The sequence below is a fragment of the Nycticebus coucang genome, chromosome 13 (genome assembly GCF_027406575.1).
Source record: "Nycticebus coucang isolate mNycCou1 chromosome 13, mNycCou1.pri, whole genome shotgun sequence".
NCBI lineage: Eukaryota > Metazoa > Chordata > Mammalia > Primates > Lorisidae > Nycticebus > Nycticebus coucang.
This window is the reverse complement of record NC_069792.1, coordinates 80,742,427-80,766,573: the sequence shown is the minus strand read 5'-3', so window position 1 is coordinate 80,766,573 and position 24,147 is coordinate 80,742,427. Positions and strand designations below refer to the sequence as shown.

The window sequence follows — 24,147 nt, the reverse complement described above, 5'->3', positions numbered from 1 at the left end:
CCATATGGGAGAGTCCAATAAAAGAGCACAGCTATGTCTGTCTTTAGATCTCTTGGGGTTGAGATCTCATAAAAACATTAGAAGCAGCCACTCTCTGGAAGGAAATTTCCCATGATTTGTGTCATAGCAACAGCACTGAATAATTTGTTCACGGTGAATAAATAGGTTTAAATAGCAATATAAAATATCAAGCTGAGATACTTATTTGCCATATACTTTTATTTATCTCTATAAATAAATGCATATATTTATTTATTTATACATATATTCATTTATTTGTTAATACATATGAATTAAGAAATTCATTTGTGTCAGGCACTGTTCTAGGTTATGTGGAAAGTGTGATAAGTTAAGTTATACATGGTCTTTCCCCTCAAAAAGACAAAATAGAATATTAGGTAATGGAGAAAATAACTATTTTACCAAAAGAAATTACAGACTTTGCTCTCAGAGACAAAGATTTTGCCAGGATCTTTATCTGGTTTGGAGTGGGCCATTCCTAAAATCAAAGTGATGGTAGAAATGATGTCTGGTTGGGATCATCTGAAGTCTTTGACCCTTCAGATCTATTCTTTACACTTTTTAACTCTTCTCTTTGCCTTGTGAAGTTGACTGATAGGAATCTCCATCAGAGGGCATATCTTCTGGCTTCTGCCTGGTTTAACCCACAGGAAGTTCCAAGGACATTGAGAAAAAGGGCCCCCCATACATGCCTGGGCCTCCATCTAAGACTGCTGCTTCTTTCCAGGTGAGCTTCTCTCTATGCCTCCTCTGGAGGGTCAACATCTGCCCCCTCCTCTCTCCATCAGAGCTTAGGGATGGTAACAATTTAGCCACAATTTACTAGCTCCACGTTATTGCACTATCTCATGGATTTCTCCTATCTCTACCTACATCTTTGTAAATGACTCTTTCATAAATAACCTTAATTTGAGTGCATCTTCTGTTCCCTGTTGGGACCCTGTATAAAAGAACATTTTATTGTATCCCAAGTTTTTATCCTTAATTTACCTATTCTGCCAGCCTTGTTAAGTTCCACACCCTTATCCAGTTGTAAAGGAGAACACGCAGAGACAATAGAATATTTGCCTAAAATAAGCACGCTCACATACTCTTAGAACTTAACATATAAGTTAAAATTTTAAACGTACCTACCATTTTATTCAGCAATTGCACGAAATAATTTACACTGTTCATTACAAATATATAATAACAAGACATAGAGATAACTGGTTAGATTATGGTAACATTATGGTACATCTAAATAGCAGAAGGTATGCAGATGCTAAAATGTACATAGCAGATCTGTACATAATAATATTAAAAAGTCTCCAAGGTACATCACGTAAAAAATCAAAGTACTCAACAGTACATCCTTTAACTGTTTGTATAAAACGAACTAAATATATATATATATATATATATACCTATGCATAAAATTTGTTTTTATTTTTGTTTCCTTGTTTTCTAGATATATAGAAAAAAAATTTTTGAAAGTGATAACTTTGGGGAGAAAAGCTAGAGAAAGGAGGTGGTTACTTCTCCTTCTTTCAGCTTTCTGTGTCTATTTTATTTTTTAAAAACCGGGTGCTGAAATTAATTTTGTCATATATAAAAGTAGAAACAAAAAGAAATGTCATCACAACTTTCTGTTTCATTTAGTCTAACAGAGGAGGTCTGATTTCCGAAATAGTAGTTATTCAGAGGAAGTAAAATAATTTCCTAAAACAAATTCATAAGAAACGGCATCAGTACATTTAACAATATCGCTTATGAAACCTGGAATGGGAGCATTTTATTACATTATTTCACATGAAAATCTATTGAAACTGACTTCAAAAGCTGAACCACACATCCTTGACAGCCACCAGGGGCCTGTTAACATAACCTCTGCTTGTTTCTTATTATTTTTACATTACAATTATAACTGGAAGTCCCCAAACCATGTAATTGTCAACTAACTTTTGGAAAATGCAAATGGTTTACCAAGAGTTTAAAGGAAGGCCCCTCCTACCCTCTCTGAACTCTGTGGTGATCTTTAGATGTAAAATGACTTCTTTGGGGCTATGTTCAAAGATGAGCCAAAGAAGAAAATAATTGTCTTTTCAGGAAGGGTTTTTTTCTGTAGACATCAAAGATTTCTAAGCAGGGATCTGTACACTATTATTTTCTTTTACCAGAATTTATTGCCATCCTCCCAAGGTTTTTTTTACTGAAAATTAACAGCTTGGTGTGTACAGATAGGTTTGATATCGGAGCTCAGCTGGGTCAGCCATCTTTGTGCAAAGTATATTAATGTGCTGTTCATACCTCAGGCATTATCTTATGAGCCAGCAAAGTCTCACATTTCTTCCTCCTATGTCTGTTTTTCCCAAATAATCACAAACAACCACAGATAGCAGATATTCCTGAAAATACATAAAATAATGGCTGATGCACATATAAAGCCACTCTGAGTTCAATTTTCCTTCTAGAATAATTTAAGCCCTAAGTTTTGTAATTTCTAATAGAGAATTCCAAGGGCACAAGCATATTATGTCAATTATTTTCTATTCTGTTTGTTTATTGACACAGCATCTGTTGCTATTGTTACTTATGGGTGCCGCAAAGAAGCTAAATATCTGAAGACTAAGAAAGAGTTTTATAAATGGTCTTGCCCAATCAACAAGGAATAGTACACAGTGAGTATTATTTCTTTTAACTGAGAATACTAGTCTTTGTTACTTTTTAACTATGTGATTAGTTCCCTTTTCTTAAACTTCAGGCAGGCACTGAACTGAGCATTTTACATACACTATTGACTTTAAACTTCATGACAAACTCATGAAAGAAGGAGTTTGATTCCCATTTTATGGATGGGAAATGGAGGTTCAAGAATGTTATACAGAATCACAAAGCTAGTCAGCGTATCATAACCAGTGTTCTGACTTCAAACATGTCTTTTTTGCTCTAAATCCCGAGGGTAGGGCCAACATTAAAGAATTTTAAATGATCAGAGTAGACACCCTTTTTTTTTTTAATCTCCAAAGAAAATGGATTACTAAAAAGCCTCAGTAAAACTGCTTGTTGCCAAAATGAACCAGCAGTAAAAAGGCCAATGTAAAAACTGAAGCTAGATAGGGCTGATAGCTTCACCCTGCGCCTTCCCCATTACCATCTATGGCTTGAAAAGACCTGTGTGGGTTTTTCCTTTCCAAATCTCTACTTAGAAGGGCTTTCATTCTGCTATATTTGGGCATCATAACTGCAGGGTAAAAGAGTGATGACAGAACTCAAGAGAACACTTCACAAAAAGCCCTTTTCTGAATTGTTTTAAAACACAATGGCCAGGAAGACCTTTGTTTATGGGAGAACAAAATTTTCCTTCTTCAGAGAAACTGAGCTTGCTACTTTTTTTTTATAAAGGTAGGGACAATAATGTAAATAATTCCTTAGGCTGAGTAGAAACCCATGACCTGTAGAACTTGGAGAGGGCTTATAATAAATGTATGAACCAAGCCAACGACCATATTGAACCAAGCTAATGACCATTTTGCTTGGTATTTATTTTGGTCATGTATCTGTCCTCTCAGTACATTGCATGGATCAGTCACCACATCTTTTTGCACTCAGAGTCACAATGAGAATGAAGACTTCAACATGCGCGGCCCAACCCACAGAAAGTCAAAGCTTGAGGGGGCTACAAAAGTCTTCAATTTCATCCTCTCCAGTTATTCCTACCCTGGCAACCCATCCCTCAGTTATATATTTTATAGAGAAGGCCAATGCACCTACCTATTGACTTACCAACAAATAGCTACATTAGGAGTCTAACTAGATTCATGGATTTCCAATCCTCTGTCCTTTCTGCAAAATAGGAACCCCTAATATTGAATCCTACCTAATCTCTTAACAGTGGGTGATCAAACTTTAAGCCTCAGTTTTACCATGTGTAAAATGGGGAGAATATGGTATTTGCCTCATAGGTTTGTTGAAAGGCTTAAATAAAATAACACCTGTGAAGAGCCAAGGACAACGCCTTGTACACAGTGTCAAACTAATATTAGTTATCATCCTTATAAACATAATGCTTTCCCAATCAGAGTCTCATTCTCTAAGATGTGACATATATGGGCTTTAAAATTTGCATTTTTACTTCTATGGATGTTCAATTTTCATTACAAGTTGAATTAAGTCCAAGTAAGACAATAAAAATCTATACATAATTTTTTTCTATTTATCTTTTAGCTGAATTAACTTCTAACATGATCAAGAAAAAATAATTCTGGATAACCAAGATAACGTTTGCAATAAGATAGAGGGCACTAGGAGGGCACTCTGGAAATGTTCTTGCCTTTCACCCTGTTTACTTTCAACTGCAAGTTCCTTGCCAGTCCTCAGAATTACAAGTTAAGGACTGATTTATTAAGTCAGAAATAAAATTATCTTTCTATGACACAATCTTGTCTTGTGATCAACCTTCATTGTCCTTCAAGACTCAGTGTCTTTCTCTGTGTCCAGCATCCCCCTGTTCTCATTCCCCTCATTGTATTATCCTGGAATCTGTTCACTTCTGTTATCATACTCCATTGTGAATTTTTTAGCTGCCTTTTTTCTCTACTAATTGGAATTTTCTTGGCGTGTTAATCTTGTTGGTACCTTCATATCTTTGCTAACAATTGACAGGTAGTGTTTACTCAACAGATTTGTTTTAATGAATGGAAACCTTCCAGATTCTTGTGACTGTTAATCATTCATTTCCACTTGATATTTCGTTTAGCCTATTATACTTCAGAGATGGAACTTTGGAGGAAGCTCCATGCATCCTTGGTGAACGAATGGATTTTTGTACCCATGAAGTAGGGTGCATAGACCATGACTCCAGAGACCTTTAATCTGGTTTGAAACACAATGTGACACTGGCACCACTCTTCATCTTTTCTTCCAAGGATTGCATTGCACCTTTAGATATAGTTTCCATCTGGGATGACTAAAGCCCAACAGAGTGTGATGTTGGTATTCTCTGATAAGTTCTATCCCTCCAGAATGGATAATTATTAAGTACTTTTACATATAATAACTCAGAACTGTAGGTGAGGGGTAGAGTAATAATTGCCTTTAATATAAAATATAGACAATCCCACAGGCATGCCTTGTCATTTTCATAGCTTTATAGAAAAGTATTAATGCTCAGGTGGGAGTGTTTAAAAGGTCTCTGGCAACTGGATCGCAGAGGTGTGGTGACAACTCAGATATGACTTGCTCTGGCGCTCTGTGAAGTCAGGAAGACCCATCCAGCAAATAGATTAGTCTGGGAAAGTTGATGCCTCCTTCCCCACTTTGCACCTCTGTCACACCCAGTCACTGATAGCCCCGCAGGGCTGTGACCCAGTTGCCTCCAGTGAGCAGATACTCCAGGGGTTTGCACCTGCCTGAATCACAAGGTAATCTATATAACACAGTAAGCAAAGCAAGCAAACAGCCCTAATAATAGGAGAAGATATTTGCAGATTATGTCTCTGACAAAGGTTTAATAACCAGAATCCACAGAGAACTCAAACGTATAAGCAAGAAAAGAACAAGTGATCCCATAGCAGGCTGGGCAAGGGACTTGAAGAGAAACTTCTCTGAAGAAGACAGGTGCATGGCCTACAGACATATGAAAAAATGCTCATCATCTTTAATCATCAGAGAAATGCAAATCAAAACTACTTTGATATATCATCTAACTCCGGTAAGATTAGCCCATATCACAAAATCCCAAAACCAGAGATGTTGGCGTGGATGTAGAGAAAAGGGAACACTTCTACACTGCTGGTGGGAATGCAAATTAATACATTCCTTTTGGAAAGAGATATGGAGAACACTTAGAGATCTAAAAATAGATTTGCCATTCAATCCTATAATTCCTCTACTAGGTATATACCCAGAAGATCAAAAATCACATTATAACAAAGATATTTGTACCAGAATGTTTATTGCAGCCCAATTCATAATTGCTAAGTCATGGAAAAAGCCCAAGTGCCCATCGATCCACGAATGGATTAATAAATTGTGGTGTATGTACACCATGGAATATTATGTAGCCTTAAAGAAAGATGGAGACTTTACCTATTTTATGTTTACATGGATGGAGCTAGAACATATTCTTCTAAGTAAAGTATCTCAAGAATAGAAGAAAAAGTATCCAATGTACTCAGCCCTACTATGAAACTATTTTTTGGCTTTCACATGAAAGCTACCCTGTTTTCCCGAAAATAAGACAGTGTCTTATTTTACGGTGTGCTCCCAAAGATGCGCTAGGTCTTATTTTCAGGGGACGTCTTATCTTTCCTGTAAGTAGGTCTTATTTTTGGAGGATGTCTTATTTTCGGGGAAACAGGGTATAACCCAGTTATAACCTAAAAATATGGGGAAAGGGGAGAGGGAGAGGAGAGAGGGGGAAGGATGGGCAGAGGGAGGGTGATTGGCAGGATTACACTTATGGTGCATCTTACAAGGGTACATGTGAAACTTAGTAAATGTAGAATATAAATGTCTTAACACAATAACTAAGAAAATGCCAGGAAGGCTCTGTTAACCAGTGTGATGAAAATGTGTCAAACTGTCTATAAAACCAGTGTATGGTGCCCCATGATCATATTAATGTACACAGCTATGATTTAATAATAAAAATAAAATAAAATATTAAAAAAAGAATGTATTAATGGATGGGACCACAGTATCGTAAGAGTTTCAAAACAGTAAGATACAGTAAAACAGTATCTTACAGTAAAACAGTATCTTACAGTAAAACAGTAAGATAATAAAAAGTGCTGTTTATGTTATTCTGAGCTCAGAGCATGTATGGACTCATTTAATCCTCCCAATAATCCCTGTCAGGTGACCACTATTATTACCTCTATTTTAGGGGTGGACTCTGAGTCACACAGTAGATATGAAACCTGTTCATATTCAAGCTGTTGGTCAGTTGTAAATCCAGGATTCAAACTTCAAAGCAAACCACTGCAAATGACTAAAACATTTCACAAGGTGGTCTACAATACATATTTTTTAATTTGGAAATACTTAAGTTATCTTATATACATATTGAATTATTAATTATACATTATTAAATATTAAAAATCACCTATGATTTAAAAATACATTTTTATTGCAGTAAAAACATGCAACAAAAAAATCATGCTTAATAACTATTTTATATCCATGATATTCTTTAAAATCTTGTTATAAATGATGACCACAGTTAAGATATTTCCACAGTATCCAACCATGGCTTACTCTGTCATAATTTTCATGATCCATAATCTGCATTGTGACAAGGAGGAATATTTGTGGTGGCACCAAACAACCAATCATCTGCATGTGATCAGGATCATACAGAGAGAGGCTAAGTGAGGATGAATAGGGATATTTTTCTGCTCCATTTCTGTTCTGGCAAACCATACATATTCCTGTGGAGAAAACCTTAGAATTTTTTTTAGACATAATATGAGTAGACTTCTCAGTCAAACTCCATCACCCACCATGGATTTATACAGGTTTGTTTGAAGTTGAGGTAGCACAAATCTTTCCCCTCAATTAACAAGGGCCTAGAGAATACTTAGAGCAGTAGAAACCTAATTAGCCTTACGTTCGTTTTCTATCCTTGGCTTCAAGTCTCTCTAGGTAGAACTATTTGTTTTCTTCACTAGATTAACGGTTTCTTGGAAGTACAGAGCATGCCCACTCTTTCATTTTGTTTGCCCTCGGGACATGTATAACCCAAAGCACAAGAATCAGACCCATTGAGTGGGGCTTAGGTGGGATACCTACCTTTGTGAGGCCAGACTTTTCCATCTAAAGGTGAAAGTGATGGGCCAGATGAGTTCTATAGGTTTCTTTTCTCTCTCTCTGTATGTGTGTAATCATGTGGTCCTTTTTGTCATAATACTTATGGTCCTGACTCCTTATCATTACAATAGTACAATTCTCATGCGTTGTAAGACAAAACAATGGTGAATAGAGATGCAGATTTGGAGACTGGGTTCATAATTGCTCAGGTTGCCAGTTGTCTCCCAGGTAATTTCTCTTGCTTTAGCTTTTGCCTTGTTAATCCAATCTCTGTTGGAAGTCAGAGAAATCTTGGAAAAATGGACATCTGATGGTATTACTTCCATACTGTTTATTTTCTTTGGCTTAAACCTACATATTACCCTTGCATGAAGTTTAAAGGCTTCATGCAGATTAGAAAGCCCTGTGGGAACCCTATGCCACTATGCCACAATATTCTCACCTCCTTTCACTCCCTTCAACTAGTTGGGTGCCTCCACTACATGTTACTATAGCATCCTGCACGTTCTCTGTAAGAGGCCTTACCACACTGACTGTCATTGCTCTAACAATCATTTGCTGTCAGTCACATCCTTAATTTGATGGAGTTTTGTGTAGGCTACAGCCACATTTGGCTTTGTTCATCTTCACATTGCTTCCACCTAGCATGGTTAGCATTTAGTAGATGTGTATGAATAATTATTAAATGAATGAATGAATGAATGAACAAGCAAATACTTCACTACCATTAACTAGCCATTGTGATTTTTAGTCTTATCCATAGGGGAAAATAATGTTTACTTCCCTGAAATGACATGAGCAAATATTAATGAACCTTCAAAAAGCTTTTACTTAGATTAGGAAGCATTCTCGTTTTAGAATACAGATAACTCCTTAAGTTTCTGTGTCTTTTACACTTGACATTTCACTTTTTCCAAATGTCTGTCCTTTACACTCCTGTACAACTTCAATATGATGTATGATATGTATCAAACCTTTCCTTTGCCATTTACCTAACAGTTATTCATTTAATATGCCAGACACTCTCCTAGATGTCAAGAAACAAAGATGTATAAGACAAGCCTCCTACTCTGGAGGAGGCTTCACTAAGTGGGGAGACAAGCAGATGAATACAGTAACACTCCTCTCTACTCAGAACAGAGTACGTGATTTGTGTATTTTTTTTGTGTGTGTGTGTTGTTGTTTTTTTTGTTTGTTTTTGTGTGTTTTTTTCTTTCTTTTTTTTTTGTGTGTGTATTTTTTAATACATCTTTCATTTAATCCTGACACAGACCCTGCAAAGTAAGCTGAGAAAATTAAGGGTGCAGTTAATCCAAGGACCCTACATAAATAAGACCTGAGATTCAATTTAAACCTAGAATTGTCTGATTCCAGAGTTCAACAAACCACATTATAATACAATATGCTAAGTGCTTTAATCAAGATATGAGCAGGGGAAGGAGAGTAACATCAAAGAGAAAGAGAATAATTTTTTCTATGGGCACAAAGTCAAATATCTGAGTGTACTGGTGCATGTGTATAGATGAGAATCCCAGAAGGCTTTGTAGAAGGGATTTTTGTTGTAGAGACAAGATAAACTCACAGAACAATCAGCCAAGGTCCCAGACAAGTGCAGAAGCCTTATAAAATGAGTTCAAAGTAATTAGCTGCTATTGGAGAAGTAGCTACATAAACGGAGTGGCAAGAGACAGAGCGGTTATCTTTCTGCTAAGACACATACACTTCGTCTTATCAGCAATGGGATTTTTAAGGAAACCAATAATTGAATTTGAATTTGTAGAAAAGATCACTAACTGTTTACAAAAGATTACTTGGATGGGAGAAAGAAAAAAATAAAAAGACATAATCCAGATCCAGACAACAGTGTATCTGATGCTAGAAAAAGTGCTACACACCTCATTGCTGGACATCACTATGGTTACCTTTGACATGCTCCCCTTAGGAAGCTACACACCAAGGACAGCCCCTAATCCACCCTTCCAAGCACTTTTCTTCAGGATGAGTTCATGAACGTAATTGTCAGACTTCATATGATGACAGCTCTGATAGCCATTCCATAAAAAAGTTCCAAAATTGTTTTGAAGAGTGAAGTAGGCACTGGTGTCAGGGCATAGCTTTCCAAGGGGAATACTTGGAAGTATGACCACCATGACATTCAGCTATGGGGTATAGAGCACTCTTTCTTGTAAACTTAATCATTCAACTTCATATATGAGGATCTGACCTATGAATGCATCATTGAAAATTTGATCTCAAGCCTCATCATTGAGGTTATTCATAAGAAAAAAATTCAAAGGGATCAATGGAACTTGTGAATTGAACATGGCATGAATCTAAGATGTGTCTAAGGTTACAGTTTGTCAATTTGTTGACATTTGCTCTGAGGCACCAGCTTAGTTTTGCTAGAATGGCTAAGGAATAAAACATTGACTGATTTTACTGGGCATTTACTATGTGACCAGTAAAAATTAACTAATTTCAACCAGCCCATGTGGAATATATTATTATTATTTCTATTTTACAGCTGCAGAAAGTAAACCAATTATTTAAGAAAGATTAAATAATTGTCCTAGTCATAAAAAAGATTCCATTCCAAGACATAAGAAGCTATGAAGCTGTCTCCAGATTTTCTTCAGGATCATCACAATTTCCCCTGATGGCTGGCAGTGCTGCTGTCTGCCAACCCTTGGCTCTCGGCCTCATTAAGGGAGGAGAGCTACATTGCACAAAGTAATACCACCCTCTCGGGGGCAGCCTACAGCCAAAGATTGGTAGATGCAAGTTTGCAAAGTTACAGCCTCCTTTCCCTAGCCTCACCTTTTCCAGCTTTAGACATTCCCATGGAATTGCCTTTGTTGAGATCACACATAGCCAACTGCTGTTTTTGCCCAAAGCTGCTTCCTCCTCTAATCCCTGCAGGTGTTGATTTCAATAGCACTCCTTAATAGACATCCTAAAAATTAATCTCCATTTCAGATTCTGCTGTCTGAGAACCCTATCCTTAATAGTCTCCAAAAGGCAGAGCTAGTGTTAGAGCCCAGACAGATTGGTCTTAATAGCCATGGTTTTAAACACTTTTCTGTATAGCTTCCCAAAATAAAATACCCTTGGGCAATACCCAGTACAGTAGAAATTACTCATCAAAGGACAAGTTATGACTTCTACTGTTTGTATTCCATCGTGATACAGAATACTCATTCAATAAAAAATGGAGTTATCATGAAGAGAACTAAGAAAATGTTAAACCAGGTTCTTGTTAAGGGAGGAGAAAGTTTCAAGTAGAAACTAGTCAATCACATCAAATACTTAAAAAAAAAGATTAAGTGGAAGAAGGACTAAAAAGAGTTTGATAACTTTGGCGATGGGGAAGTCTGAGCAATCCAAGCAAGTTGTTGACGTCACATAATATAGGAACTATATTGCTGTGTTACGGAGAGAGCATAGAGATGAGGGATGATCATAAACTGTGCTCTCAATAAGCCTGGATTTCAAGGGAGCCAGGACAGTCTTGATATTTTCTAAAATTGCCAGTCTGTCAAGGTTGAACTGGGCCACATCTGCTGCATATACAGAGGGAACTTACACTGATACGGTTTGCAATCAATGCTAAGCAAAACACCAAAGCCATTCACATCGTATCTTCTCCTTTCTCAAGAACAGGAGGTTCCCAAAAGGGAATCCTCAAATCCCACACTGTGATGTGGTCAAGCCTCCTGCTTAGTCATTCTGTGCCCAGCGTCCGCACTGTCCATCTTTTGGAGGCCAAAGTGTTCCCTACAGCTTGCCCTGCCATTACACTCTGAAGAACACCAGGGACTGTGTTTCAGGTAAGAAGTTCCTGACCTAAGGCCACAGGGATGGGTAGCCCAGGGGGAATTAACCACAGAGAGTGTTTCCCACGAACCCACAGAGCACAGAATCCACTTTTGCAATGCTGGTGTTCCTCGGCGCTTGTTTATTCTTAGCAGAGTGCAACACCAAGCATTATGTAATAGAGGCAATAGCAGCTAAAGCTTTAAAAAATAATCTCTGTGGTAAGTCTGAAAGCGAATGCTGAAGACTGGAACATTTCAGATTTTCCACTCAGTGGATTGAATTGCCAGAGTCTTCAGTATCACTTTCTCTCCATTTCGCTTTGGAAAACAAAGATCAAACGCATGACCTTGCAGTCGATTTCAGCATTCTGGAAGGAGCAGACACTATAGATTTGAGCTGGAGACCAAGCTCTGAAAAATGGTACTGTGTAGATGCAAATAAGTGTTCCCAGAACTGTATGAATGTTTTACAGAAAGTAGTATCTTTCTGTTAGTTATGGTAATCCATGTAAATTCCTAGTGCACTGTGACTGGGTGGAGGGAATCACATGTCTTTTATCTTGGCCACACCTCTTCTAGTTTATAAAAGGGTCATGTGAAAACTCTGAATTGATTAAATCCTAAATTTGTCTTCAATTTTCCTTTTGAACTATGATAGCAGATATACCTTTCATTCTACAAAACTTGGAAGCAAAGATTATCACAGTCTTTTTCTTTCTGTAAATTAGATGTCTTGCCCCGAGGCCTCCATGCTCCTGGCAAAAGTGAAAAAAAATGTATCCAGTCTTTAGTATGTCCTATAAGAAGACTCGAGGTCTCATGTCATCTGAACGTTTAATGAAGGCTCCTCTGCCAACTGTCATGAAAGGCAGGTGGCCACACAGTGTCACCTACATGTATGTGTATGCATGAGTACACGTGTGCATGCATGTGAGGCCATATGTATGTGTGCATGTGTGTTGGGGGTGATTCTACCATAGGGCTAGGCCTTGACAATCAGTGTGCAGCATCCCAAAATGCTCCATGAAGTCTTTGTTCGTTAGTCAGACACCAGGGAATAAAGCAAATATAGTTCCTTCTTTTCTTTAATCTTATGGACTATAGTGGAATAAATTAAACAAATAATTTCATGGTCTAGTTATATGTGAGATATGTGCTGTGAATGTCAAGGGCAGGATGCTGTAAAAAAGAATTAGTAGTGTAACTTAATGTATGTTGAGGTTTAGGGGATCATAATACATAAACATACATAAACATAAACTTAGGCCCTAGAAGGGACCCCACTTAAGTCGTTAAAAGAACTACTTAAATCTCATCTGCCCCAGTCACCAGGGAAGTGCTAAAAATAATTTTTTAAAAAACATTTTCTGCTATTTTATTTCACTTCTACTTTTCCTAATGCTTAAATGCCTTTCTTCATAAAAGGCAAGACCAAAGTTCTCAAAGAATATTCTAGGGATAAGTTAGAAATAACTGAGTATTCATCAACTTTGTCTTTTGTCAAAAGTACCCTGCCATCCCCTTCCCAACCAAGGCATGGGAACCCAAAGTTCAAAGCTCTTTCTTGAAACAGAAAGCTGAGAAACTGAGAGCAATGATCACTTAATATCTTTACCTCTCAGGGCTTACTACATTGATATAAATACATATTTCTGTGGCATAAAACCATCTAGAAGGAATATACATGCATATTAGGTTTTGATTTGCAGTTCCTGGCAAAGTAGTGCCAGCTAGTTGACAGGGCCGTATGCACCCTTCTGAGACCAAAACAGCAATAACAAAAAGAAGTGCTTCTGCTTATTAAAAAACTATTCCTCTGACTTCAAATGATGAAATACAATTGCAGCTTTGACAGATAGATTAACATCAAATAAGTTGAATGAAAAATAAATATGGAATGAAATGTTGCTTTTGGCTGAAAAATCTATTTATTTGTTTATTTATTTATTTTGATATAGTGTCTTACTCTGTCATCCTGGGTAGAGTGTGGTGATATCATGGCTCACAGCAACCTCAAACTCTTTGGCTCAAGGGACCAATCCTCTTGCCTTAGCCTTTGTCCCTAGTAGATGGGACTGTACCTGCCACAATGCTCAATTTTCTATTTTTTAGTGGGGACAGGGTCTCACTCTTGCTCAGGCTGGTCTCTAACTCCTGAGCCAAGTGATCCACCCACCTTGATGTCCCAGAGTGCTAGGATTACAGGCATGAGTCACCTTGCTGGGGGCTGAAACATTTCATGAATGAAATGTAAATTCCAATAGAAACAACATCATTGTTCTATCTCATGAACTGTTACCAACTCTCTCGATGTAGCTAAAAATTAAAAGCGGAGTATTTTCCAACTTTCAAAGAACTTACAGAGAGAGAGCTAAGATGAATAGCTGATATGTTTTGTATTTGGAAAATAGAGGTTACAATAAATCTTTATAATTAAGTTTTACTTCTATTGATTATCATTTCTCTTTACAGATTGCTCCCTCTTTCTACTTCTAGTCTTTCCATTTAAAATGTGCTCCATGCCAGGCTCTGTGCTTCACTTTATGGTTTCTCTTAAAATTACCACTCTCAAAAATATCTGGATAAGGGATATCATCCATTTATTATTCTACAAATGGGATACATAACCAAATAGACATGTAAATACTTGAATTCTTTTAATGTATAATGGGGGAATGGGTGGAAGTTAGGAAATAAATAATAAGCATAATTAATAAATTGATTCTATGGAAGATTATATAACGATAAGATCTATAGGAAAAAAAGATTAGGATAAGCAAGATTGGGAAGCAGGGAGTGGTGGACAGTTTGTAATGTTAAGGTGAGTGGTCAGAGTAAGCTTTATTGAGAAGGTAATATTTAAGCAAAGGCTTGAAGCAATTGAAAGTATAAACCCTGTGTGTATCTGGCACACAGCAGGGATGACTGCAGCTGCTTTTAGGAGAGTAAATGGCCAGATCAAAGGCCCTCAAGCAGGAGGAGTCTGTTGAGTAAGAGGAAGAGCAAGGGGCCCAGAGTGATCCAAGGAAGGACTAACAGTGATGTCAGAGAGGGAGGAGAAACAGGGTATGCAGGACTTTGTGAGCATTTTCAAGATTTAGCATTGACTTTGAATGAGATGGGGGCCACTGGAGGGTTTTTAACAGAAGAATGATATGATCTGACTTACATTGTAAAAGGATTACTCTGACTGCTAAGTGGAGAACATTCTGGGGAGGCAACCAGGGTGGGGGACAAGTGAAGAGGCTACTGCAACAATCCAGGTGAAAGGTGACTGTCCTTCCTACCTGAGTGTAGAGAAGAAGGAGATAAAGAGAAGTGGTCACTCAGTCACTTTCTTGATCTATTTGGAAAGAAAGAGTCAACAGAATTTTCTCAGCGATTGGATGTGGGTGTGAAAAAAACGGCTGGCCTTTCCCAATGCCCTTAGGAGGCAGGAATGATTAGCTATTCCTTTTGTCCTCTCCACCTTGGGCAGTTTCTTCTGCTTAGCACTGAAATGGTTTTTATACAAAGCTAACATAGATGTCACCTATCTTTTTTTTTTTTTTTTATTGTTGGGGATTCATTGAGGGTACAATAAGCCAGGTTACACTGATTGCAATTGTTAGGTAAAGTCCCTCTTGCAATCATGTCTTGCCCCCCATAAAGTGTGACACACACCAAGGCCCCACACCCCTCCCTCCATCCCTCTTTCTGCTCCCCCCCCATAACCTTAATTGTCCTCATATCAAAATTGAGTACATAGGATTCATGCTTCTCCATTCTTGTGATGCTTTACTAAGAATAATGTCTTCCACTTCCATCCAGGTTAATACGAAGGATGTAAAGTCTCCATTTTTTTTAATGATGTCACCTTTGAAAAATCTTTGCTGTTTCAGTCACCACAGATGTATCAAGAAATGAAAAAATGAGTTAAGAGGCACAAATACTTAAATATGAGAGCAGTTGGCCTCTCTGAAAGAGGGTGCTCATCCTCTTTGTTTTTCATTTGCTCTCTTAAAAAAAAAAAAAAAAACACAAAAAACCTGTCCAGTGTTTAAACTGTCACAGAACAAATAGAATCCAGACTTGTTTCATAATTTATGTAGCTGATTTAATTTACTTTTGCTAGTTCTATCACAGTCCTAACAGTTACAGCTTTTATTTTTCCTCTAAAATATCAAGATCTTATACTTGGATGTTGCTTGGAGAGACACAGAGGAATTTTGGCATTAGAGGAAGATGAGTGCTAGAGCGAAGGATACTAACCTGCTAACCGTGAAATAGTTTGCCAGTTTCTGCGGGAGGTTAGCTTCTTGGGTGGTAATGATGTTGCCTAACAAGTGTCCTTGACCGAGCTGTTTCTCATGCATGACCCTACGTGATCCTCACCAGTCAACCTATCCATTATATGTCATTGGCTTCATTGTACAAAGGAGCATATTGTCTCAAGCAGGTTAAATGATTTCCGCACGATATCACTGATGAATGACAGAGCCAGGTTTAAAATTGGTTTTGGAATTTGATTCTAGTCATATATTTATGATAAGAATTGGGCTTGTTTCTTCTTGTTACAGTTGATAAATCGAGAAAGAGATAGTAGACCATCCATGAACATTGTTCTTTTTCACAGTGCCATTTAGGATTGGTCTTCCCAAGAATAAAAGGTGGTATTGCTCAGTAAGTGTATGGGACTCTAAAGCCTTTGCCCAAGATGCAGTCATCCAGGATAAACACTGCCTATTCCATTTCCCTCCTGAGGAAGGCTTTCAGCCTCTACTAGCTTCAGCAGGAATAATTTCTATCAGTGATTGTTGCTTCGATGACAGAGGACATGCCTTCCCTACCCCTAAACATCATGAGAGCATACCTGTCTTGAGTATAATTGCTGTTGTAGCTCATCTGCAGGAAGTAAAGTTCTCTGATGAATGAGCAGACCTGCTTACAAAGTCTGCAGTGCTATGCAGCCCTTTAAGAAATGTTAAATCATGTTAATATAAATCTAGAAATAATTTGATACATGTCTTTTTCACATGCTGGAAGAATAAAAAGTCACCATCTGTCTTTTCACAGCATAATATAAATGGGGCCTAAACCATGGATCTAAATTGAAGCAGCTTCTAAAATGAGGGAAATTGATAGCATAAAATGTTCTCTCTCAGAAGTTTATTGGTTTTCCAATTAACATCGAAGTTTGCTCCTTGAAATTTTGCTTTCTGCCTCACAAATGAAGTATACCAGTGAATATTAATTAACACTAATTGCTATATTCTCTGTGTCATCCACAATGTTACCATGACTCATAATGAGCAAGGCCTACCTATTTAATCACTCTTCAGCTAAAGTAGCATCATTAGAAAGATAAAGATCACACAGCATGACATCCATGTGTATTTTTAATGATTCTGACTTAGAACAAACATACATAGAATTCATTTTTAGAAAAATGTAATACAGTGTAATAAAAAGGGATCCTTTTGTTAAGAAGTACTAGGTACTTTCTAAATAATAAAATTTCATTTAGTACAGTTTTAGGAACTGATTCAGGATTACCAAACTTTTAACCTTCAGAATATTTTAGGATGCTTTTAATCCCAATCACACTGATATTGGTGCCCATGGAAACATTAGGTAAACATAGAAATTATTTGCTCACTTAGCTGTCTCTTATCTTTTCCTTATTGAGTACATCTTCACGGGGGAGTAGGTTGATCCATAACTACCACAGAGATACTACGAAACTGGACGCTTAATCATAATCTTAGAATTTAACATCTGGTATTTAGCAACTTGTACTAGATACCTGTGTACATCTGTTAGGTAACCATAGTTACAAAAGAAACCTGGAAAGCATTTCTCTAGTTTTTGGAAAAAGTAAAGCCTTGTAAAATGTTTATTTGAATAGAGAATATTTTATTAATGTATTCTAAGCACCTAAAACTGTACATGGTAAACATTTGAGCTCTCAATAAATATTTATTGAATGTTGGTTAAATGAATGGATGCTCTATTTTTCTCACCACCATTTCAATCATTTCAGCAAATGCGAGTGCTTTCCCTATGCTAAGTAATGTGCTAGGTCCTAGGAAAAGTAGAATGAGGCAGAACCAGACACCCACTTCACAAGCTTGAATAGCTAGTGACCTAGAGGGGCAGGATGAAAGGGAGAGAAAGTATAAAGCCGGGCTATGAATGAGCCCTGTGTGATCATAGATGAGAAAGCTTCTGCCTGCCCGGGAAATCAGGCAGGACTTCAGAGAGAAGATGCATGGTCTAACCCTTGTGAAAGAGAAATACTGAGGAATGAATGAAACCTTCCAGAATCAATGATACACCTGTTTACTTTTTTTTCCTTCAAAAGTTAATCCTTATCACTCTTTAAAAAGTCAGATGACATCATACTAAAATTATAACTGAGCCGTTTAGCTTTATTGATTGTTTATATGTTGTAATAGGCATTCAAGAGAACAATACTTACCAAATACCAAATGCTTTGTTCAATGCTGGGCATATGTCAGTGTTATGAATGGCATAATACCTTTCCCAGCGGATCCACACTATAGTGAGAAGGACATGTGTTTAAAAACACAATTACAGTGGAATCTGGTTAGAGCAAGGAAGGGGGAGGTACAGTAGTGTGTCATGAGCACACAGAACACAGGACTCTCCCTTGGACTGTGCAAGCTGGGAAGACTTCACACAGGAAATCGCTGCAAGGCTGAGATCTGGAGGATGACAGTTGACAGGGAAAATGGATGCAGGGTAGGGGTGGGAGATTGGGAAGGAGGGAAGAACATTCCAAGAAGAGGGAAAAGCATGTGTGAAACCACCCACACCCGTGGGTTCCAAAGGCAGGTTTCTTGGGCATCTTTAAAATAATTGGCTTCTAGAGAACATGGAAAAGAGAATTTTCTTTCACTGCCCCCATTTCCTTTCCTTCAAGTCCCCTTCAATGCATGTGGTCCAAACTTGGGCTTTCAGTTTTCCGGTATTCTCCTCCCACTGGCCCTGAAGTTGCAAGCCACAGGTTTCTTGGAACTGCAAATATTGTTTGAACTCAAGCTAAAACTGTGTTTTAAGTCACATTATGCAAGCATATTTATACCATCTGTTTATGACACTTACAGGTGGACACTATGATTCATTACACATACAACATACTAAACATAGAAGCTTGGAAAATCCTGAGCTCCACGGAATTGTTGGGTATGGATAAGTATGCAGAACAGGAAGATAGTAAGCATTTTTTCTTTGAATTTTATAGGTTTTCAAATAAAATCCTTATGTTGACCAAAAGGTTTTTGAGTGTTTCATCAAACAGATTTGAGTAGATGAGGGTGGGAATGGAGGGATGAGGATGACAAAAAATCATATACTACTAGGGCCTGTTAGGGAAGATTTCCCTAGGAAGTGTGTGTGTGTGTGTGTGTGTGTGTGTGCACGCGCACATGCACACATATTAAATAATTGAGATATATTTGCTAACTATGAGGTCTGAAATACATCATCTCCATATTAAAAGAAAAGATTTGCTTCTAAGAAAATTGCTTCTTTCTCTTCACTACTATTTCTTTATCATTTCCAGTTTATTATTTGTGTTATATTCTTCATATACAGATAATTCCTTGGATTTCAAAAAAAATCATATTAAAACCCTATGATCACCTAAAAAATCAAGCCACAAGACAGACCCATTCTTGTGTTTTTAGAAGGTAATCCCTTATTCATAATTTAGGAAGCCAAGCCTGTTATCATCCTATTTTGTATATTTTAGTCAAATGGGCAACTTTTCACAGCCCCATTAACAGCAATAACTTTTAAGTAGTTTCAAGGAGCAAGTATTTCAAAGCCAAGCTATCTGATGGGGACCTTTCCCCTTAGGGTAGTAGAAACACCCAAAAGAGTCAAGGAATAAAGAACTCACTGCTATATTCAATTATTTGAGACCCCATCAAAGTAAATAAGGCAATACCTTTAAGAACACACAAAACAGGAGTCAGTGTAGTAGAACAGATTAAAAGAAAAGGGAAAAGTCTGTTTTAGCTACCATGTGACCCCAGGGGTGAAGAATAATTTCTTCTTCAGGACACATTTAGTAAAGGTCTCCTAGTAAGATAGCTCAGTGGAAACAATTTCTTTTCATGTCTGTAGGGAACTGATGAAGTTTGCAGGAAATACAGGACAGACGCAGAGTTTAATTCCAAACAAAGTACAGTAGGTCAGCTTCTAGAAGCAATTTTAGAAATGTTTTGTCCCCACCTAGAATACTAATGTCTTTGAAATGCCCCAATGGCCATTGACTAAGGCATTTGCAATTTAGGAATAAGATACCACCCAGAGGAAAAGCTCATTAGCTCTGTGCTAAGTATTGCCCATCCCTCAAGATGGCTTTCACAGAATAATCAGCCTTCTTATAATAATACTTAACTTACAAAGTTAGTTTTAGCCATACATACATTTTTCAATAGCTATTTACTGAGTCCTTCTACCACATATGGACCAGAATTTGTGTCAGGCTAAAGGGAGACCCCAATATATGAGTTCTCCAACTTCAATATTAAGAGTAGTAAAAATACCATTAGATACTTACACAATTATTTGTAAAAGAAAAATTATAATGGCATGAATAATGATCTAGGTCAGGAGCTCCAAGGAGATAACTCTATCTGGAAAATGTAATATATAAGACAGAAATTTCCAAAACATAAATCTCCAAGCAAGATTCAGCAAATGTGCTCTGGGCAGTCCCTCCATCACTGCAAATGTGCTGGTTTCTGGAAGACATGACTAATCAGTCACTATACTCGTTCCCACAGAGCTAAGCTTCAGCCTCAGAATCCTTCACAACACAAATATTTCAAGCATCACCAATAAACAAGAGGTAATATGGAACCCACGTGGTAATCTGGCTTTCTACAAATGTAAGGAGTTATTATCATAGTTTTGAAACCTGCTTAAATTGTACATTGCAAAAGAGTATCAGTTTGGACAAATTATTTAAGGAGCATAGGACCAGGAATCAGATGATCCAAATTCATGTCCTACCTTTGTGCTGTGGCAAAAGCTTGCACATCAAAAATTCTTTCTTTGTAAGAAAGGAGAAAATACTACTTACCTGAGAAGATTTAAGTGTAAAGTGTCCAAAGTATTATATATATGAGTACTTTGAAAACTGAATTGTTAAACAAACACAAGGCATGTACTACCATGATGGTCCTTATTACACTCTTTTTAAAATTGTTTTAACTAATCTCTCCATAATATTCTGGGAACTCTTGCATAGTTGGACCCCACCCCTATCCCCATCTTGCCAATTCCAGGGTAAGTCTATTAAAATAAAAATCATAAGTGTCTTTAAAAGACAAAAGAAATTTTTAAATGTAAAAGAGGGAAGAGTTGTGCAAGGTCTAAAGTCAGATTATGTGGGTTTGAATCTTGCATCTTCCTTTAACTGTGTGATCTTAGGCAAGATACTTAATCTCTCTGGTTTATTTTCTCATTGGTAAAATGAGGTTATAAACAAGACCTGTTAAATAATAATTTTGTGAAGCTAAAAGGAAGTAACATACATAAAACTTTAAGGACAGACTCTATAACATAGCATATAAAAAACATGAGCTGTGTTTTTATTAATCAAATAGAAATTTATTGAGTTCTTGCTATAGGTCTGACCCTTAGCAATATGCAAGTGTTCTCCCCAACTTCAACCAAACCCCAAATGTATTCAATTCAGGATAAACACCCCAATATACTAAAACTAAGGATGGTTTATGTTTCTTACCAAGAATTTCCTTATTATGGAGGAAAGATCAGGACTTGTGTGCACAGTCTATAATCTTAAAGATGTATTAAAGATAAATGCTGTGTAAAAAGATTTCAGCTTTTCCCTTCCTTATTTCCTCCATTTTTTCCTGCCTTTGTTTCTTCCCTATTCTCTTCATTCCACCTTTTTCTTCCTTCCTTCTCTCCTTTTCATTCTTCCTTTCTGTTTTCCTCTCTCTAACCAGGTTAAGGACATGCTCCCTTGAACCTGGGCGTTTGAGAAAACAGCAGAAGCAAGAAGCTCACTCTGACCTCCTCCCCCCCCACACTTCTCATGATATCCTTATTCCACAGATATCCTCCATAAGTCTGGAGAAAAGGAATATCATCACCGCTGAAGACACAGAAACACAGAGAAGAATCTGGACAAACAGGCCTTGCTAAGTAAGTCCACCCCCATCTCATTTAAAATGATCATAATGTTTTCCCCTCCAATTATATTTCTCCACTTCTTTCTACTCTTCATCAAATCTAAGCATAAAAATATATTAAGTTTACCAATTTCATTGGGTCTTCATTTATGAAGGTTCCTGTGTTGTGTAAAACTTAACATATTAAATTAAAATGTATGCTTTTCTCTTGTTAATCTGTCTTTTGTTATAGGGTCCTCACCTAAAAACCTACAATGGGAAGGAAAGATATTTATTTTCCTCCACTCTTGTTTCTTTCCTTCTAACAATATTCTTTTAAAATTCATTATGTATTATATGCTATGTTAGAGAATCTCAAAACTTTTTATTATGGTGAACTTCTCCCAAATAAATACTGGTAGCTTTGCTACTGTAAATAAACCCAGTCAATCTTGAGAAGGCAACTTAAGTCATCCTATGACAGTGTAGATTGATTCATGGCAATTAAGCATTTAGTGTGGTTACCTAAATTCTAGGGTCTTTAAAACAGTGGTCTACAAGCTTGTTTGAACATTTATATTCATTGGTTAAAAAAAATTTGAGCATTCACTTCTGCTATATGTATAATATTAATTTACAAATTACCTGAGGGAACTACTATAATAAAAAATAATATATTATTTATGAAACAATATCAACAATAGAAAAAAAAACTAAAACAATGATATTAAAGAAAGGCAAAATCCAAAAGTAGCAGTTTTTAATAAAACACTGAGAGCCTGGTACCATGAACTAGTAAAGGAAGGTACAAAAAATGATATAAATCATCATTTTGTCATTCAAGCTATACAAAAGCATCATTCAATTAAATCAGATGTTAGCTCTTCTGTGTAAAAGGTATTGGCATTAAGTCATCTACATCAAACAAAAATATGAGTCAAAATAAATGAATGTTCTAGTATTTTTTCCATACTTCAGTGGATAGCCCTATGCACACCCCTGGGATTCTTATACCTCATATAGAAGACATCTCTTCTATTGGATTTCTATAAGGTAAAAAAAAAAAAAAACTACAAGGGAAAAAATAAAACTATAAAATGACAGAGAAATATTTACTTTTTATAAAGTCAGCATATTGTGAAATAACTGGAAACTTTTACACTCTATCAAGCCAAATAAGACTTCTTTGGAAGTAAAATATGCAACAAATGTTCCACAGAAGTATGCAACACATTTTCTTGGCAGGTGTTGTCTTATAATTAAGAGTTACTAAACTCACTCTCCAAAGTCAGCAGTAGAGTATATTGGTTAAACTCAAAGTATCCAAAACCACATTGTCTCTACCAATCTCTAGCAATGTATACTTGGAAATGTTTGCTAGACTTTTTGTGTCTCAGCTTTCTTATTTGTAAACATTCTCAGTGTCCTCATTTGTAAAAGGTAGAATAATAGTATACCGATATCATAAGACACTTTTGAGGATTCAATGACTACCTGACACATAAGATGTGTTCTAGGCTACCATTCACTCTAGCATAGATGGTATAAAAAGCAAACTTTTGCCAGTTTCCAGCATGTAAGAAGCCTGGAAGTCACCATCTGTCCCCCAAACAACTTAAAAGCTGAAGAGATTGAAAAAAAAAAAAAAAACTCTTCTTAGATACAGGAGAAGTGAGGTCACAGGGAAAATCACTGTCCCTGAAATTGGAGAAACAGACAGGGTAATACGGAGAATCACAACTTGCTGGAGTAGAAACCACCACAGGAACAAATGAGGTAGGAAAACTTCAATTGTAATTGACATATTGCAGGAAACTCAGTATGTGACCAGCCGAAAGATCAAAAACTCCAAGGGGACCCAGTCCTGGGAGGGTTCCCACATTTTTGTGAGCTTTACTTTTTAGTGAATAGCAAAACAAAATCCCCTTTAATTCTTCCAGCAGGGGAAGTGGGGAAAATAACTACTTTGAATTGCTCAAAGCTTCTCCTCTGCTTAACAAGATCTACCCTCAGGAAAACTATTCAATCGGAGTCTAATCTGCTGGGATTTTTATCAGAGCCTAACTGAGCTTGGAGAAGGGAAATATCCAACCCCAGCCCATACTAGACTTCCTATTTTACTTAATGGATGAGGGGTGGTAGGGACCTGAGAAACATGTAGGAAACACTTACATGTCTAAATTAACAGGCCAGAGGCACAGGCTCATTGAAAGACTGAGATGAAATCATATGACTGGAGAATGCTTCACCTCCTCCACCCACTAACCTACCATAGCATCACTAAAGGCCTATTTAGAGCAATTCCTTTTGCCTAATACATCATGTCCTGCTATCAAGAAAAAAAATTAGAAGACATACTAAAAGGT

The 24,147-nt window shown here is 37.0% G+C and overlaps 1 long non-coding RNA gene across 1 annotated transcript in view; it reads left to right on the top strand.

The window, feature by feature from the left end:
• LOC128563974 (uncharacterized) overlaps nucleotides 1–21,881 on the top strand; it is a 162,091-nt gene extending 140,210 nt beyond the window's left edge. The window contains exon 4 of the long non-coding RNA XR_008373937.1: nucleotides 21,726–21,881. This is a non-coding gene — a long non-coding RNA (uncharacterized LOC128563974). The remainder of the gene's footprint in view (nucleotides 1–21,725) is intronic.
• Nucleotides 21,882–24,147: the final 2,266 nt, after the last annotated feature.